This window comes from Equus caballus, chromosome 21, assembly GCF_041296265.1.
Source record: "Equus caballus isolate H_3958 breed thoroughbred chromosome 21, TB-T2T, whole genome shotgun sequence".
In the NCBI taxonomy this organism is placed as follows: Eukaryota; Metazoa; Chordata; class Mammalia; order Perissodactyla; family Equidae; genus Equus; species Equus caballus.
The window spans coordinates 58,050,546-58,069,445 of record NC_091704.1 but is presented as its reverse complement, the minus strand read 5'-3'; the positions used below and the strand labels follow the sequence as shown (position 1 = coordinate 58,069,445).

At 38.0% G+C, this 18,900-nt stretch overlaps 1 long non-coding RNA gene across 1 annotated transcript in view; it reads left to right on the top strand.

Moving 5' to 3' along the window:
* The window catches only part of LOC102150284 (uncharacterized), a 136,799-nt gene that overhangs the window by 79,976 nt on the left and 37,923 nt on the right, over positions 1-18,900 (top strand). The window contains exons 4-5 of the long non-coding RNA XR_011430398.1: positions 13,577-13,666; positions 17,041-17,780. This is a non-coding gene — a long non-coding RNA (uncharacterized lncRNA). The remainder of the gene's footprint in view (positions 1-13,576; positions 13,667-17,040; positions 17,781-18,900) is intronic.

The following is an 18,900-nucleotide window of genomic DNA, read 5'->3' as shown; positions in this document are numbered from 1 at the left end:
GTCATTCTCTCATTAAAATCCTTCAATGGTTTCCTGTTATTGCATATAGCATATTTCCCCATCTGTCTCCTTTCTACTTCTCTAACCTCATCTACTGCCACTCTCCATTTCTTTTGTGCCTAATTCTCCCACAGTACCTAATGTATATTGTAATTGTAGTAATTAGTATGGTGTATTTTTAAGTCAGTTTATTGGTCCTCCTCCTGTGGGGTCTTTGTAGTAAGTGCCCCTCTTTCCTCTAGGCATAGTGGAAGGAGCATGTGTTCCATAATTATGTAGCTCTAGTGTCCAGTCCTGGCTTTTCCTCTTAGTGGCCTTGGCAAAGATAATTAGCCAAGTTGGATTTTTGGAGCTAATAGGGAAAGATGGATAGAATGGCTGTCCAGCCAGTGACTGAGAATATTTCTTGGCCCTGCACATATCTGGGTGTGGTTATGTGATTATTTATTATGGATTGTCATTGGAAGGAGTATATATCACTTCCTCTGAGGCTTATAAGAAGTGGGGTGCCTTCTCCATATTTTCCTTACCTCCCTTTGCTAGATAAAATGATTGTGACTTGTAAATTGTGAAAGGGGCTTTGGTGTCTGAATTGCTGCACAGAGGTGAGCTGCCTGATGATGGAGGATCCTTCACTTCAGATTGTCATTTAAGTGAGAAATAATTCATATAGTTTATTTCTTGCTTATATATTATTGTTAATTATTGTGTGATTGTTAGCGCCAAAGATGGCTACCAATAATTTCTTCACTCTTGGTACACATTTTTGTCACTCTTCATATCAAAAGGTAGAGCTTATCTGCCCTTTCCTTGAACCTGTGTTAGTCAGCTGGCTTTGACTAATAGCATGCGACGGAAAAGATGTAGCTCAGGATGCAAGAAGACTGGTACCTTTTAGTTTCTGCTTCTTGGAGCTCAAATGCCTTGCTGTGAGAAGTACATGTCACATGGAGACTCCACATGGAGAAGAACTGAGGCTCTCTGGTTGACAGCTCCAGCTGACCTCCCAGGCAACAGCCAGAGCAATTTTCTACCATGTGAAGGAGCCAGTCCAGTCAAGTCCTCTGCCAACTGCAGCCGCAATCATGGGGAGAAGAAGAAGAACACACCAGTTGTCTCACAGAATCATGAGAGAATATAAAGGGTTAATATGCACCAAAGAGCTTTTGAGCAGCGAGTGTTACTCTAAACAGAACATCTGCTTTGTGACATTGGTATAGTTACTTTAACTGCCCTCAGCTCTCATTTCCTGATTTGTACAGCAGGGAAAAAAACCTTACTGAATTCGTATGGTTGTTGTGATTCAATGAGACAATGATGGAACGTTCCTTATTTAGTGCCTGGCCTAAGGTAGGCACTCAATTTCAGCTTATTTGAGTGAATATTAATCTGTGCCAAACTATAACGAAATGTACAATTAGAAAAAAATGTTCAACCTCATTTATAATCAGAAAATCCAAAATTATGAGATAAAATACATCTCAATTATGTAACTTATTGCCTTGAAAGTAGACTTGCACTTTGTTATTGCATTCGGAGTTTCTTCAGCCAGCTCCTCTCCATCTTTGCTTTCCTCTCAGCATTTTCTCTTCCATGAACTCTCACTCCAGTTTTATTAACACATTATTCTTGCATCTTAGTGAGAACACTGAGAAGATATTCTCTTATGAATTTTTTTGCCCACAATAATGTTTTTCAGATGTATTCTCCTTTGTGGTTAGCTGTAGAATTATTCACAGACTTCATACATGATTGTCCTATTTATTAATTCAACAAACATTCAGTGTGCACCCATTGTACACTGGGCTCTAAATTAGATTTAATTTCCCCTTACACACACCTAATCCCACACTAGCCATCAGTTCTATTTTTCAGAGCATGGTAAATCACAATAAGAATATAATTTATGACAAATTATAGCCCATGAGTCAAATTTGGCCAACTACCTGTTTTTGTCAATCAAAATTTTATCAGAAACTAGACATGATCATTTGTTGACGTATTGTCTGGGGCTGCCTTTGTGCTACAATAGCAGACTTGGTTACTTGTGACAGAGATGATCTAGCCTGCAAAGCCTAAAATATTTACTCTCTGGACCTTTATTTTATTTTATTTTTTGAAGAAGATTAGCCCTGAGCTAAGATCTGCTGCCCATCCTCCTCTTTTTGCTGAGGGAGACTGGCCCTCAGCTAACATCTGTGCGTGTCTTCTTCCACACTATATGTGGGACGCCCACCATAGCCTGGCTTGCCAAGTGGTGCCATGTCTGCACCCAGGATCTGAACTGGTGAACCCTGGGCCGGTGAATCGGAATGTGCGCACTTAACTGCTGTGCCACTGGGCCAGCCCCTCTATGGACATTTATAAAAAAGGTTTGCCAACTCTTGATTTGTAGTAATACAAACAGTTTTGGTTGGCATAGTTAAAAGGTTATTGATACACTGGCATGAGCTATTACGACAATAAAAAGTCTGAAAACTATGTTATACAGTAAAGGAAAAAGGTACAGGGAATGTTTGGTCTGTAACAGAGAAATTTTAGAGGAGCTATAAAGCAAAAAGATGAGAGATTTGATTGATACACATTACCTTCACTTACAACTGGCATACGACTGATGAGAGAATGAACTAGGAAGGTATTTAGAAAGGCAACTTGGAATTTCTATGAGTAATGGAAATGTGGATACCTCCAGACTCAGCAGTTACACTAGGGAATGAATGCTAGAGAAATGCTTTCCTATATATAAAAAGAGACACAGTCAAAGATGTTGACTGGGGCTTTTGTTTAAAATAGCCAAAGCCGGGGAACAACCTTTAGCAATGGGGAATGGTTAAATAAAGTATGATGTACACATTCCATACATGTGGGGTTTCTTTTGTTTTTTTTTTTTGTTTTTTTTTGGTGAGGAAGATTGGCCCCGAGCTAATATCTATGCACATCTTCTATTTTGTATGTGGGATGCTACCACAGCATGGCTTGATGAGTAGTGTGTAGGTCCACGCCTGGGATCTGAACCTGTGAACCCTGGGCCCCTGAAGCAGAGTGTGCAAACCTAAACACTACACCACCTGGCTGGCCCTTATAAATGTGTTTTAATTGAACAGATGCAGCCATTAAAAGATTAAGGTAGTTCTATATTTCTAGTACTGGAAAGATTGTCAAGATATGTTATTATTCTGTAGCACAATATTTTATGATACTATTAAATATTTGAAAATCATATTATGTAAATATTTGTGTAAATGGTTTAGGCCAAGTCAAACTGCATGTGACAGAAAAATATCAAATTATGGTGGCTTAAGCAAGATAGAATTTTTTATTCTGTCATGTAAAGTGAATCCAGGGCTGGAATAGCAAGAGCTCTGTGGCGTGAGGGTGCCACACTCCTTCTACCTTGTTGCTCGCCTTGGATGATACTAACAACAGTGGCCTCTGTGGTCCAGGCAGCACGAGGAGGAAATAGGTGGTATCCAAGGAGGAGGTTGATTATTTGTCACTTGGGAGTTTAAAGGTTAACATCCTGCCAAAGAAAAGTATGTCTTGCTCACTATGGAAGTTATAAGATGAAGATGAGATAGGAAGAAGCTTATTTGTTAAATATGAAGTGTTTTTCAACAAGAGGTGGTCACAGAATTTAAAAATTCATGGATAAGGAAAGGCTGTTAAAGATTCATAGCATAAAAATATTAAAGCTAGAAGGAATATCAGAGATGATCTGATTTGACTCAGTCATTTTATACCTTTTATTAGAGTCTCAAAGGGAAAAAGAAGAAAAGCTAATATTTTAGAGCTTTTGAAAGATGTTAATCTTTTATGGCAAAAATCTTTAAAAACTTTGCATGTACCAACAATTTTTTATTTACTTAATTTTCGAATATTTCATGTATTACTATACTAATATATTGTATACATTATAAAATCTTCACCAAAAAAGAAACTATTAAGGATTAGAGTGGAATAAATAATAATAAAAAAATTATTGCTAAATAGGATGACTTCATAGTATCTCAAGAAAAATACATACATAGGACAACATTCACTATTTTATATACATACATGTATGCACACATATATATATATGTATAGGTATATTTATTTACGTATATATACAGATCTATATATTATGTGGATATATGTTTTATGTATCTATACATATATACTTTAAAAATGATCTTATTGGTAGTTAAAGTTTTTCCCCCCAATTCCCTGTCAGACCTTATTATTGCATTATTTTTTTACCTGGATTTCTGGCTGAAGAAGAACTTGTTCCTGAAGGGGAAGAGCTGGTTTTACCACTTTCCCATGGTATACTTGTTCTTGAATTATTGATATTCACTCAATTCAATAAATTTGCTAAAGTGTTTTAAACTAGGTGTTCATTTTGTAAATATTATTCTAGGCGACAGCATGTATTTCACAAATCCATATATTCATAGTAATGGTTTCTATGTAACCCAAAATGCGAGTGTGGTGTGATTGGCTGATAGTGAATGAAGAGAGTTCCACTGTCAGCCCCTCCATGTTAGGGAACTCTGTAGTCTTCTCTCAGGACACTTCATGTATTGGGGGTGACAAATGTCCCTCTCACATAGAGGTTGAGTGAGGGTTTGAGATTTCATCTGTATTATAAATATCAGTGAAGGTTAATTTCTTACTATACCTTTCTCAATGAGATAAAAAATAAATAGAAGTAGATAGTCTAATATTCCATTCTCATAAACCAACTTGTTCAACCTCTGGTGTCTATACCCCTTGATACAGTGGTTTTTCCAACTGTGATTTTCAAATTACAATTATACTCTATGTATCAGTCAGGGTTCACCCAAAAAGTAAAATCAGTAGATACACATTTTAAGGGAATTATTCTGAGGGATTGTCTTACCTAATTGTGCAGCCAGCCAAACAAGCCCAAAGACCACAGAGCAGACAGGCGGGGAGGGAAGATCGTGAGTGGACAAGAGCTTGCTGTCCACAGACAGATGGTCAAAAAAGAAGATCCAGGGAAAAGGGAGCAATTACAGATTCAGCTGCTGATTGGGCCTCTGGGCTCAAGGAAGGCCTAAGCCATCTTTCGAAGGACTTCTAACGGATAATGTCAGGACTATCCAAGATAATCTCTCTTTTCATGAACTTGAAGACAACTGATTAGGGACTTTAAGTACATCTGAAAAATCCTTTCACAGCAGCGCCTGGGTCAGTGGTTGAGTACCTGTAAGGAGGTGTGTGTGCACTAAAATACTGCTGCTTGCTATCCTCCACCTCTTCTAAGAGAATCTCTCCTGTGGCTCATCCCAACCAGAAACAAACTAGAAAGGGAATTCTGGGGACTGTAGTTCAGCCTGGGCAAGTTAACACATCACAGAGCGATTATACCATTGCTTCTAACAGAGTGTCATCGGTCAGATCAATGAGATATAACCTTGGAGCTATGAGCTTATGTGTTAGCTGTGAAGTCATGCAGACTTTTCTCACATAATCACTGTTGAGTTAACTAGTTTTAATTTTAGCAATTATTGAAATGTGAAACCATTTTTCAGACAACTCCTTTTATTTGGTCAGCAGATGACTTTTTCACCCCAAAACACACTAAATAAATATGCTATAAGTAGTTTCTACTTCAACATTAATATTTCAAGCAAAGACACACCAGTTACTCAACACAACAGGCTCTAGTTATGTAATAACATATGGAATGCATTTGAAAGATGCACCGTTTTTAAAAGAACTTAATATGTTTTCCCTCAGGTATGTAGCCAAACAAAGAAAATGAAAATGATGTATCTTCTGCGACTCTTCAGTCTGTTGTACACGTGTAGTTTGCTTTCTGTGTTTCTGAAGGCTGTGTTTAGCTTTATTTTTCCTTAACTTTATTTTTCTATGCTGTAACTTTAAGTATAATTTGAATGCAAGATAACAGTGAGCCCAAAAACTGAAAAATTTGGTGAACAAAATGGTGCGGAAAGAAGAATTCTCCTTGCAAAGAACGCTACCTTCTTCCTTTTCTCCACTGGCTATCACGTACTATTCTCCTTTGGGGCCTTCAGTAAAACTTTATGATATTACGTGTCAAGTATCCTACATTTTTTTCCCAATATTTTATGTATATAGTAAATTTATTTTCTTCCAACTTGCTTTTTTATTAATTTACATAAACTCATTCTCATCGTTCAATTGATGTATTCCTCTATTTAAAAAACTGCTTGACTATCTTATGTTGGATAAAACATATCAGAATTCTTACTCAAATGGAATTATTTTTATTTAAAGGTTTTTCCCTTGGTGGCAAGCCTTTCAGGAAAAAATTAAAGTTGGTTAGCGAGGGCTAAGAATATTGCATTGGTGTTAAATTCGTAGACTCTGGAGTCAAATTTCTAGGTTTCAGTTCCAGACTTTCTACCCAGAAATTCTATTTCCTGGATCTACTTAGTTATCCCTTCTCTGCTTCAGTTGTTTCATCTGTAAAAAATGGACAATATCTGATAGGGTTGTGACAAATAAGATCATATACATAAAGTGTTGGCAATGTTTGATAGTAATCACTCAACAAATACGAATTAAAAATAACTCATTTAGGGGGCCGGCTCCGTGGCCGAGTGGTTAAGGTCGCGCCCTCCGCTGCGGCGGCCCAGGGTTCGGATCCTGGGCGCGGACATGGCCACCGCTCGTCAGGCCACGTCGAGGCGGCGTCCCACATCCCACAACTGGAAGGACCTGCAACTAAGATATACAACTGTGTACGGGGGGTTGGGGAGATAAAGCAGGGAAAAAAAATAACTCATTTAGCTGAAAATGTACCATTAATAAAGAGAACATGATTAAATTTGTAACCAGAGTGATACATTATATTATTTGGATGTCCTATGGAGAACTGAACGCTTCTGTTCCCATGGTATCTATTTGATCTCATTGAAGGCATACCATGAGTTCATAGTTCTGATGACAGTTTTTGGCTCTGGAGTATATAAGTTTTACATTCAAAAATCATAGAAACTAACCAGATTAGCACTGGAAGAAATCTTAGAGACTATTTAGACCACATTTCTCATTTTATAGCTTGGGAAACGGGACTCAGGTTCAACGATTGACCTACACTCCCAGAGGTAGTTGGTATCAGAACTTGGATAAAAATGTAAGTCTTTCAACTACCTAACTCTAATTCTAATCATTAGTTATCATGGCAACAGGGAGAATGGTAAAGAACATGGCACTTTCAACATTTTAGACTAAAGAAATAAACCTGAGCTTTTACTGGAAATAAGCGTCTCCATGACATTCTTAAAGAAATTTTTTATTTATTTGCTTCTCTTGTGGAAGTAACTGTGCTCCATCTGTTTTGAAGGGATAAAGTAGCCAGTCAGTTTCTTACTGTTTTTCCTACAGCATTTGTTATGTTTCATCTCCATCGTTTGTTCTGTGTTGCTTGTTTTCTAAGGCATGCCATTAATAGAAGGTATAGGTTCTATTTTTAAGAAAGAATCATAGGGGGCAGATATAAGGACCTGGAAATCTAGGTGTTTAGGAAGCCAATTTTTAATCCAATGGAAAAATCAAATCACACTTGAACTTAAAGATGTCTGAATTTTATGGCTCATTGATTTAATTTTAAGAAGTTTAATGAGCTGCAAATAGAATCCGTATGGTTCATTGGATTTGGGTAGAACTATTTTTATTTGTTGTCTGAGGTAATTTCTCTTTCACTGAAATTGTTTTCTCTCTAGAAAATCTACACAGGAAAGAAAGCGGTTGGCTATGTAGCTTCATTGGAACTAGCCTGCAAATTAACACTTGTATCTCTCAGGGTACTTATTGCAAATAGTAATTTCCACTCTGGCTAGTTAAAGCAGAAGAGGATTTATTAGGGGGTGTAGGGCTGCTTATGTAATTTCCAGGAGCGCTGGATAATCAGGCTTGTATGCTATAGCATGACATGGGACTCTTCCAGTGGAAAGCCACTGCTGCTGCTGGGACTGCTTCTTGGCACTCACGACACTAGGGACTGAGCCTTGAAAAAATCTCTGCTGCTACCACCACAGCGGACCGCAGGGGAGCCTGAGGCGCTTGGTGCTAACTTTCATCTTCCAAGTCTCTGTGGCTGTTCCTGCTTAGCAGATATTGGCTCTTCTGCAGTATCCTCACTTCAGAGGAGACTATGAAGTACTCAGGCTATTTATACAGGGGGGCATGCTCTAAGGAGGTTGGGATGGGCTTGACCTCAGCATGGCTGCTCAGGGATTAGACAATGCCCTGCATGTGTTGTCTGGGAAGGAGAATGGGCCTAGGAATCCCCTTTATCCTTTTCCGTGAGTATGTTAGTACGGACAAGTTTATTAGAATGTGTATTATTTCAGAAGGGGAAATTGACTGAGAAGCTAAGAAAATACACTTTGTATAAATATACTTTGACTGGGAATGGGAGAAAAATCTGCCAAATTTAATTATGTAACTTGGTTTATATTCAGCGAATTCTGCTTTAACTCTAGAAGGAGTATTAAGAGAGAGAGATTAGACTATGGGCAGTCCTGACTTTGTAAAGTTCCAACATGCACAAATTTCAGTTACCAAAGTCTAGTTGAATAACATGATATGGTTGAAATTTCAGTTGCCACAGTATATTAATTGTGTGTAATTGCACAAAGTATAAACTTCACTGCCACTTTTTTAGTCCACAAATCACTGCATAAATGACAGATGGGCATCATGATAGATGACTAATTAGATTACTTTTTTCAAAGTAATGATTGACCACTGTGCATCAGTTATTTGGTTCACACGCCAAGAGCAAAGCATGTAGCTGTGTTGCCTCCTTGACTTCAGTGATAAACCTACATGACATTTCACAAAATCAGACAGGAGGAAGAGGAAATTGGCCAACAGAGATGAAAGACCAGTGGAGAAACAAAAACTGATAACCCTGGGAGTGAAATTCACATCGAGAGTCAGCAGAGCTGTAGAAGGACTAGCTGACTGTGGGAATGGTGACACTCTCACCGTTTGAGAGCCTCTAGATGTGCAGCCAGAAGAACTTAGTGATGGAGAACTTACCGACATAAGTGAAGAAAGTGGTTGTGACGAAAAGGATGAAGATGTCTCAGAGGAAGTGACGTTGGCAAGGAGCCTCACGTTAGAAGAACTGGAGACATCTCACAACATAAAAGTGTAAAGGAAAAAATGGTGAACGTTGATCCAAACTTTGAAAGGAGTATGACAATTTGCCAAGGCATGGAAAAGTTGCTCGCTTCACATTGTAAATTATATGATGAGGGGAAAGCAAGTGTTATTCAAACTACCCTTGATAAGCTTGTTTTTTAACAGAGAAATAAATTTTTATTCTCAATGTTTCTAATGTTTTAAATTACAGTGCATTACATAAATATTAATTTTATTATTTTTAAAATTTTCATATACATTATAACCAACCGTAAGAAAGTTCTTGATATTTTGACAAAAAAGGTTAAAGGTCATAGAAAAACTGTAATTTTCCCCATTGATTAGTAAGACCACATTGCATGGTTTCAGCTTGCACAGTTATTTATATGATCTGTACTACCATGCAGAAAGAGGACTATCTACTTAAAATGAGGGCAGGCAAACATTGCATATTTTCATCTTGAAAGACAGCACTTTCTGGCTGAGAAAGGTTAGACTTGCATTACAATTTCAGACTCAATCTTAAAAGTCGTGGATTCACTGCTTGTTCATAGAGCATTTTAATACAAATTCAAAAAAATTGCCTTCATCTATGATGTCTACAAAGGAAATCGTATCCCTTTTTTTTATGTATTTTTTTTTTAAGGAAGATTAGCCCTGAGCTAACATCTGCTGTCAACCCTCCACTTTTTGCTGAGGAAGACTGGCCCTGAGCTAACATCTGTGCCCGTTTTCCTCTACTTTATATATGGGTTGCTTGCCACAGCATGGCTTGATGAGCAATGAGTAGGTTCATGCCCAGGATCTGAACTGGCGAACCCTGGGCCACCAAAGTGGAGCGCATGAATTGCTATGCCACCGGGCTGCATCACGGTGTCCCTTTAGATATGACACTGCGGTGTACCGCACAGCCTGATGGTGTATGAGTGGCCTGGGCTTATTTCAGGGAATCTCAGTCCACATTACAAAGATAACAACTCACATAGCTGGACCACAGGAGCTGAGGAGAGAGCTTTCACTATCAATGGAGCAAGCAGGAAAAGCTTCAAGGTGAACATGAGTGTTCATCAGTGTCTTGAAGGTTAACAACCAGGGCTGGGACTAGAGGCAGGCAAGTGGGGCCAACTCATGAAAATGCAGGGTCACATCCTCTCTTCATTCAAATTTTTGATATTTTATTCATCATAAAAGTTTTGCATTAATTTTGATTTCTAAAAATATTGCATTAAAATGTTATTTAGTTTGATTACTGAATTTTTTGGTATCTTTCCTAAAATTTTGTGCTCAAGTGAATGCCCCACTTACATCATTGTATTCCCCACCCTAGAACTTTATGGGGAATCTTTATACCTGCAACTGCTGATTCACTTTAAAAAACAAGGAAGGGTGCTCGCCCTGTGGCCTAGGGGTTAAGTTTAGTGCACTCCACTTCAGTGGCCTGGGTTCGGATCCTAGGCACAGACCTACACCACTTGTCAGCCACGCTGTGGTGGTGACCCATATACAAAATAGAGGAAGACTGGCACAGATGTTAGCTCAGGGACAATCTCCCTCACCAAAAAGAACCACAAAAAAAATCCAAGGGAAATAGTGAGGCCAGGACGTCAGGTACTAGAGGGAGAGAATATTGATTATTTTTCCTAATATGTCTGGTTGCTGTGAATTTAAAATACAGGCAGTGTTCATGGTTCAATTTTTGCTATAAATGACAGGAAACTGTATTAGCCTTTGATTATCTGTCAGAATTTGACCATTTGACTGTAATTTTATGACAAGCCAAAAGATTTTTTTTTTTTGAGGAATATTAGCCCTGAGCTAACATCCACTGCCAATCCCCCTCTTTTTGCTGAGGAAGATAGGCCTTGAGCTAAGATATATGCCCATCTTCCTCCATTTTACATGTGGGACACCTGCCACAGCTTGGCTTGATGAGCAGTGGTGTGTAGGTCCATTCCTGGGATTCGAACCAGCAAACCCTGTGTCACCAAAGTGGAGCACGTAAACTTAACCACTGCGCCACTGAGCTGGCCCCCAAAAGATATTTTGTTGTGTTTCAAAATTCAGGTCTATCTTAACATCCAGATAGAGTTGCTGGATTTAGCAGAAAAAACATGAGATACCCAGTTAAATTTGAATTTTAGGTAAACAACAAATAATCTCTCAGTATAAAAGCATACTCCATGAAATATTTAGGATAGACTTACCCTAAAATATTATTTATCTGAAATTCAAAATTCACCGAGTGTCCTGCATTTTATCTGATAACCCTATACTCTGTGCTGTTGAAATGGTCTAAGGTAGGTTAACGCTTCTCTTTCGTCTTAGTTGTCATTCTGCAGAGTATAGGCCTCAACACATCAATGAAACTCACATGTTAATGCCTTGAATGTGAAGTGCGTTTGCAAACTGTAAATTTCTTTATATGCTAACTCTTACATCTTTGAATAAAATAGCTCCTATCAATTGGTATTCTCCTCTTTTCCTCTCCTTTTAATGTTGTGATTTGTTTCCTTCTCTGGACTTTGAGTATATCAAGAGTAGGCTAACAGGGTTAGCCCCTGTCTTTTCATGTCATCTATTTGACAGGTAAGAACTGAAAGGGAAGCCACGTGAGACCAAACTGTGTGATCAGGCATCCAGATTGCAATTCACTGTTGCTGTTCCCTGTGCGTGATCCATCAAAGTATTTAATTTCAAGCAACTTTTCTTTCCTGGTTCATGTAATGATACTGACCCCACCGTGCGTTTAGAAATTACAGCAGATTATCTACTGTGTATCAGCTGGCTAGCTAGCTATCAATCATACTTCATATTTGTAGTGTGATTAATTGGATGGCTAATAGCTAATCCAGTATTGAAATAGTGGCAGAGTTAGGAAAATTGTCTTGTGTTAACCATAGTGATTTACACTTTCTGTTTAGATCAGGGAAATCTGATTTTTTTATGCTTTTCACTGTTCATTTTGTTTTTGAAATTGGTTGTTTATTTCTTTTGCTTCCAAATTTTCCTAATGCTATGCTCATGCTAGAGCCAACACAAGGTGTGATGATGAATTTAGGGAAGCCTGTCTTGGTGCCAGCCTTCCTCTGATTGGCCTTCTTGCCCCATATTCCCAAGCACCTTTCCTGCCCAGCAGGAAACTCATGCCATTTCTAGTCTACCCAGGCTTGTTCTTGCCATTTAAATACAGAATGTTGAAAGTAGCCAACCCTTTGTCCTGTTCATCTTCCCTGATATTCAAATCATGGAAAGAGAAGTCACTCTTTTCCTCCTGATGGATTTATTCTGCAGCATGAATTTCATATTCTTGGGCCTATGGCATCACCGGGTAATCTGTTGGACTGAGAACTTGTCTAGCAGGGGTAGGAATGGGTGTTTGCTATTTAGAGACCCCTGGACCCCTCAAGGGTCCTGACAACATGCCAGGCACAGTGCTAATGCTAAGAATACAACTGTGAATCCTTTGGTTTTAAAGAGTTCATATGATAGTAGGAGAGAGAAACATGCACAAATAATTTGACTCCTATGTTCTTATTTACTGCTAGTGTTCCCCATAGAGAATTATGTGAGCTGAAGTCAGGGTTAAAGGTCAACTTTTCAAGCAAGATAGGAAAGAAGCTAGTGGGAGCACAAACCAGCGGTGTGGCTACAGGTTCACACAATACTGCTAGGTGATCCTTGTCTTGTACCTGAATGTCCACGGTAACACTAAACACCAAGCACTGTGAATGTCAATTTTGAAATCAAATCGCTTTTGTTGCTAAATATTAAGAGGATGGGATGAATTTAATCTCTTCTTCTGACTGTGAGCAACTAAAGAAGCTTCTGTCCCCAAACACGGCTCTTCTCTATAGTCAAGTATGAAAAATAGAGCAACAAGTAGGAAGACATCAGTTGTGAGACCAATTAGATCTGGCAGGAAACACTCATGTTTGGCAGGTTTCCCAGCTGCCACGTAGTTTGGGAGCTGAGCAGAAGTGTCCTACCAAGCTAAACGCTGAGGACCTGTCACCATTCAATCGTCTGCCAGCAGAAAAAGTCAACAAGCTTTGGAAGGAGGTTGGTCCAGATTCTTGAACATCCTCACAGCAAGAGCTATCAAATGTGTATATTTCTCTCTCTCTCTCTCTTTTTTTTTTTTTTGCTGAGGAAGATTAGCCCTGAGCTAGTATCTGCTGCCAAACCTCCTTTTTTTTGCTGAGGAAGATTGGCCTTGAGCTAACATCTGTGCCCATCTTCTTCTATTTTATATGTGGGATGCCTGCCACAGCATGGCTTGGTAAGCAGTGTGTAGGTCCACACGCAGGATCCTAACCAGCGAACACCAGGCCGCTGAAGAGGAGCATGCAAATTTAACCTCTATGCCATGAGGCTGGCCCAGAGTTTTTCTCTCTTTAATAAACATCTTTTTTTGTTTTCTTCTTAACAGAATCCTGGCAATTTTGTAAAACATTTTTTCAAGGAGCAGAGAAAAAGAATTAAGACATAGGAAATATATGTCATCTAAAGCATAATGATTGTAAGTATTTGATGAAATTTTTAAGAACTGAAGTTGTATTGAATGGAAAGTCTGAGCTTGGCATAGGCTGTCTTCACAGTCCCCAGACGGACAATTTAGCTCCTATCTGAACCTGACTTTGGGGTCTTGGAGCCTTGGCAGTGAATGTTTTCAACAATAAATCAGGCTCGGCGGTGGTTACTGGCTATCCTGGAGTTGGAGCCTAAAGGAGTGTGAGAAGACTGTTCTTTCTGAGTTCAGTGGATTCAGTTTAAGAAATGTTTGTTGATTATTCCTGTGTGTCATTTACAGTAATTGGGGTGGTGGATTTTAGGGGGAAGGCGACTAATTCAATGACCTTTAATTTACATCTCTCAGGTCAGATCTAGCACAATGCCCAGAGAATCCATAACTTTTGCTGAGTGAGGGATTTATTCTGAATCCTCAAAAATGACTATATTGAGTGTAATTTATTTATTTTAAAGATTGGCACCTGAGATAACAACTGTTGCCAATCTTCTTTTTTTTTTTTGCTTTATCTCCCTAATCCCTCCCCCACCCCCATACATAGTTGTATATCTTAGTTGAAGGTCCTTCTAGTTGTGGCATGTGGGACGCCACCTCAACGTGGCCTGATGAGCAGTGCCATGTCTGTGCCCAGGATCCGAACCCTGGGCCACTGCAGCGGAGCGTGTGAACTTAACCACTCAGCCACAGAGCCAGCCCCAGAGTGTAATTTATTTTGAAATACTTTGGAATATTTAGGTGGATACACATACATCCACATACAGACACACACAGTATACTTCATCCCTTGGATCAGTTAATTAACATTCGTAGTACTCTAACCAGAAATACACACTCTAGAAGTGAATGGTTAGCATTTGAAAAATTAGTCAAAGCCCCATAAGTCTTCAGAAGTCACTAGTAAGAATGTGCCAGCTAACTTTATTTTTGATCAGTCCTAGAAAGTTAAGAATTATTGCATAGTGGATGTTGGTGAAACAATTCATGTTTAAGATATGTGGATTGGCTCAAATGTTTTTTTCCAGCTCTGTTGAGAGATGATTGACCTACAACATTGTGTAAGTTTAAGGTGTACAATGTGTCAATTTGGTACACTTATACATTGCAATATGATTACCATTGTAGCGTTAGCTAACACCTCCATCATGTCACATAACTACCATTTCTTTTTTGTGGTGAGAACATTTAATATCCACTCTCTTAACAACTTCCAAGTATGCAACACAGTATGGTTAACTATAATCACAATGCTGTGCATTAAATGCCCAGAACTTTCTCATCTAATAACTGGAAGTTTTTACTCTTTGATCAATATCTCCCTATCCACACCCTAGCCCCTGGTAACCACATTCTACTTTTTATTTCTATGAGTTTGGCTTTTGCAAATTCCACATATAAGTGAGATCATACATACATACTTATCGCACTTAGCATAATGCCCTCAAGGTCCCATGTTGTCACAAATGGCAAAGTGTCCTTCTTTTTCTTGGCTGAATAATATTCTATTGTGTGAGTGTATATATATATATGTGTGTGTGTGTGTGTGTGTGTATGTGTATAATATATATTACATTTTATTTATCCATTCAACTGTTAATGGGCACTTAGGTTGTTTCCATATATTAGCTATTGTGAATAATGCTGCAGTGGACATGGTGGTACGGATATCTCTTCAATATTCTGTTTTCATTTCCTTTGGATATCTACCCAGAAATGAGATTGCTGGATCATATGTAGTTACATTGTTAAATTGTGAGGAACCTCCATACTGTTTTCCACAGTGGCTGCACCAATTTGTATTCCTGTCAACAGTGCACAGGGTTCTCTTTTTTCCACATCCTCGCCATCACTTGTTATCTCTCATTTTTTTGATGACAGCCATTCTAAAACATCTGAGGTGATAACTCATTGTGGTTTTGATTTGCACTTCCTTGATGATTAGTGATGTTGTGCACGTTTTCATATACCTGTTGCCCATTTGTTTGTCTTCTTTGGAAAAATGTCTACTTAGTTCCTCTGCCCGTTTTTAAATATTTGCTTTTTTGCTGTTGTGTTGTATGAGTTCCTTATATATTTTGGTTTTTACCACTTATCAGATGGATGGTTTGCAAATATTTTCTCCCATTCCATAGGTTGCTTTTCATTTTGTTGATTTTATTTTTTGCTGTGCAGAAGCTTTTTAGTTTGATGTAGTCCCATGTACTTATTTTGTGCCTTTGTTGCTTGTGCTTTTGATGTCAACCAAAAAAATCTTTGCCATGACCAATGTCAAGGAGCTTTTTCTCTACGTTTTCTTCTAGGAGTTTTATGGTTTAAGGTCTTATGTTTCAGTCTTTAATCCATGCCAAGTGGTGTAAGATAGGGGTCCAATTTCATTTTTCTGCATTTGGTTATCCAGTTTCTCAATAGCATTTGTTGAAGAGACTATCCTTTCCCAACTCAGTATTCTTGGCGACTTTGTCAAATATTAGTTGATCATACATGTGGGGGTTTGCTCTTAGGTTTTGATTCTGTTCCATTGGTCTATGTGTCTATTTTTATGCCAGCACTATGCTGTTTTGATTACTATAGCTTTGTAGTATAGTTTGAAATCAGGAAGGGTAATGCCTCCAGCTTTGTTCTTTTTTCTCAGGATTGCTTTGGCTATGCAGGGTCTTTTGTGGTTCTACACAAATTTTAGGATTGTTTTTTCTATTTTCTGTGAAAAGTTCCATTGGAATTTTGATAGGAGTATTTTTCAGGCATGACCTTCCTTGTATGAACAGGGTGTAAGATTCTAGTTAGCCTTACATCTCTGCTGGATAGTGCTGTAGGCCTAGGATTCCCATCAGTTTTGTGGCAGCTGCACGTGGAGGATTTTGCTGTTTGATTCTGCCCAGACTGTTAACTGAATCCTGCTGCTAGGATTTTGTCACAGCTGCTTTGAATGAACGTATTAGGCAAAGTGGGGTTTACGTGTCTCCAGGTTGGAGAGTAAAGACGATTTGGTTTGCAGAACAGGTGCATGACTGTATGTGCGAATGGATATGTTACTATTTTTGCCTTCTTGTATGATAGCTAAATTCCATCAGAGCCATCAGTCTTCCTTCATCATAAGCTATCCTATGGTTGTGCCATGGCAGGATAGAAACATAGTAGCCCTCTTCCACCTCTTTCTGTTGGTAACCAGCAATGTCTAAAAAGAAAACAAACCCTAAAATTCATGAACGGCTTCTGATCAGCTCCCATCATTGTGTTTCCTGTGTCAACAAGTACTTAACGGAGTTTTCTTCTTCAGGAGCAACAGAGGGAGAAGGACTTTGCTAATTAGAAGGATGACTGGAGAGTATGATATTGTATATCTCTAATTATTTTTTCTTTACTTTTAGGTGGAAATTCTAAAAGGTATTTGGGTGTGTGAAGAATATTCAAAAGAATTTTCCTTTTTATGCTTCACCTGCCATGACACCTTTTCTCTGGGAGCAATGTCAAAGAAGGGTATTTTGAAAGAAAATTCTGTTGCTGTGATTAAGAGAAACACTCACAACTTATCAAAGCAGTTGTTTGTGGAAGAAGCCTAGTGCCGAAAGTGAGGTCAAGAAGAAGATGGGAAATAAATTTTCTCAAAGCCACATAAAGGACATGCTCAAAAACCTTCTCCATAAACTTCTCTGGATCTAAATATCCACAGCAGACATTTATTCGGTGACAGAGCAAAATGATGTTTTGTAGACTTACATGAAAATCTGAACATTTTGCTTATAGTTCTTCTAAGATGAATACTGTAGGAACACTAAAGAATAGGTCAAGAAAAGCAAACTTATCAGTTAAGCTATAAAGACACTAAAAAGAGAACAGAAGAAAATTGCTTGGTTGAAATATATCTGCCTTTTCAGAACTCTCGCTCTTTTGCTTATATTTTGAAGGGAGCATTATGAGTTTCCAGGGGCCAATTTGCCTTACAACATTCTCTTCTCTTCCTTTGCTTGAATATGCTGCTCATGCTCTGACACCAGTAAAGAAGAAATGACTTATTATGTGTGCTTTCATTCCTTCCAGAAAATGAATTTTATTGGTGCCTGTGGCTTGCACATAACACATTTTCAACCACTTCATTTGTTGGAACCAGGTAATAAAAATGAGATTTCCTTTAACAAAATGATATTCTGACATTCATAAAAATGAAGTGGTGGAATCAGTCAGCCAGCTTAGGAGAAGGCCGCATGCCAAATGACAAGAGTTTAAATAACATAAAGTACAATGTCGAAGCAGTTCAAGTAATAATATGCAAATTTCTACTCAAAAGTTACGGAGAAACAGTTATTTTTACTGTAATGTATTGTAAAGAGCCCAGATTCTATATGACTAATTTGGATATGGCCAATGAAAGAAAACAGTTGGTACAATCTAACTTGCTCTGAATAATTTGTAACAAATTGAGACTCAGAGAAAAAGTCATTCTATAGGAACCATTATGAAAGTGGAAAAACTAGTCAGTGTTCTTTAAATGGTGCAAATTTAAACAGATTTCTTGATATCAGGGTAAAAGATCACCAGACTGATAAAATATCGGTTAAATAATAAATCAAGTGCAAATAAATGGATCTGACTTCTATAACTTTCTTTTATCTAAATTGATGTCACATTTATCTTTACTTTATGATCTTGCAACTATATCTTTAGATTGAAATCGTGGGAAGTAGGAAATATTATACATTTCTTTTTATGCAAAGCCTTTTATCGATTGTCTTCATTTCCACTTTCTGCTAATGAAGTGGTAATGGCAAGATTCTTGAAGAAATAATGGCTCACTCATAATTGAATGAATTTTTTTTATCAATACAGAATAGGCAATGTCTGAAGGTCAATGGCTCAAGATAAGGCAGCTCATAATTTATGGATTTTTGTAATGCTTTGTTAGACGATTGTGATACAAATACAGTTTTGTTTATTCTTTTTAGTTTCTCTTACTGTTTTGCCTCTGTGTCGCTGTCTATCTTTTTCAATTGAATCCTGATATGAAGTCATTAATTTAAAAATAGCATAATTAAAACATAATAGGAAGTTACTGCCATAAATGCCCCACACCATGACAGTCAAAACTCATTATCCATGATTTTTATCTTTGTATTTTACTACTTTCCTCTACTAACCAATATAGTTGACAGTTTTCAAGTACAAATGAGTCAAGGGAAGTGATTTGGGTAGAATTATTGAATTTTAGAATTAAGAGGAGATTTACAGTTCAT